General features: G+C 35.2%; 1 pseudogene; it reads right to left on the reverse strand.

Moving 5' to 3' along the window:
* Positions 1 to 483: 483 nt before the first annotated feature.
* Positions 484 to 911, reverse strand: LOC111142753 (annotated as a pseudogene).
* Between the last annotated feature and the right edge of the window lie 302 nt (positions 912 to 1,213).

Below are 1,213 nucleotides of genomic sequence, written 5' to 3' on the forward strand. Positions count from 1 at the left end.
TATAACAATTTAAACCATTTTAGATTTGTTTCCTGAAGCCAAATACATCCAAAATATATATAAAATATAAACAGTTTTGTTTCCTTCTCTCTCTCACCCTCTCTTCTCAATAGGCCAATCCCTATTTAGATTTAAAGTCTTTGTGACAAAAAGGAAAACACAAATGCAAAAATCTAAAACTGAATCTCTATTAGACCTTAAGGGAAGGTCTATGTATGATAAAACTAGTTCTGTCTTTGCCTGCAAATGTGTTTATTTCCCTTTCACTCCTGAATGATAGTGTAACTACCTATATAATTCTAGATTGACAATGATTTTCTCTCAGTTTCCTGAATATATTATTTTATTACCTTCTTACATATATTGTTGCCTTTGAGAAGGTCTAAGGTCAGTCCACCTGTAGAGTTTAGGTGTGAATTTAGGTGTGGTTTTACTTTTTTTTTTAAATGAAAATTTATTATTGTCATATTTCACCATCAAAACCTATGATCTTGGTCTTTGCTTCCTGTCTTTGTATAAGGCCATAGGAAAGATACTGGCTCCTTTGACAACCTTAAAGCAAACCCCGGGTAATATCACTGACAGCATGACCTTTGCATCCAAATCCAGCAACCAGAACTTCATTATTTTCCTCAATAAAATTCAAACAACCGTCATTATGTACAAAGGCTATGGGGTTTTTTGGACATTTTTGATCAGCTGAACCCTGACACACTTCCTGATGGCACAATTTGGCTGTCTGGCTTCAACTCCTACTTTTTTCCCAGGACAATTCCCATTGCATGGGAAGTACCTCTAAAAGGGTTGGGCTTTAGGTCAGTGCCCACATGGGTTTTCTTGTGCTGTTTATCATGATCTCTTCAGTGGCTATGGAGTATCCTGCCAGTGCAAAGACTGAGACACTTGCCCATCCTACCCACACCACGGGCCTGAACAAAGAGGATTAATTTTTATTTATACTTCTTAAGACAGTAGGATTCTCTTTCAAGTTGAAGACTTATAACTTTCTTCAGTTCTGGAAAATTGCCTGCCATTACCCTTTTATTACTTCATTTTCCTCATTCTGTCCTTTAGTATTCATTAAATTTAACTTGGCCCTTTTTATTCCATTCTCTCCATCTCTTAATTTATTCCTCATATATTCATTCTCTTTACATTTCAGAGATGCATTATGAATAGCCTCCTCAAATCTTCTTTTTTTTTTTTTTTTTTT

Source organism: Enhydra lutris, unplaced genomic scaffold (assembly GCF_002288905.1).
Source record: "Enhydra lutris kenyoni isolate GAN:26980312 unplaced genomic scaffold, ASM228890v2 scaffoldscaffold8, whole genome shotgun sequence".
Classification (NCBI taxonomy): domain Eukaryota; kingdom Metazoa; phylum Chordata; class Mammalia; order Carnivora; family Mustelidae; genus Enhydra; species Enhydra lutris.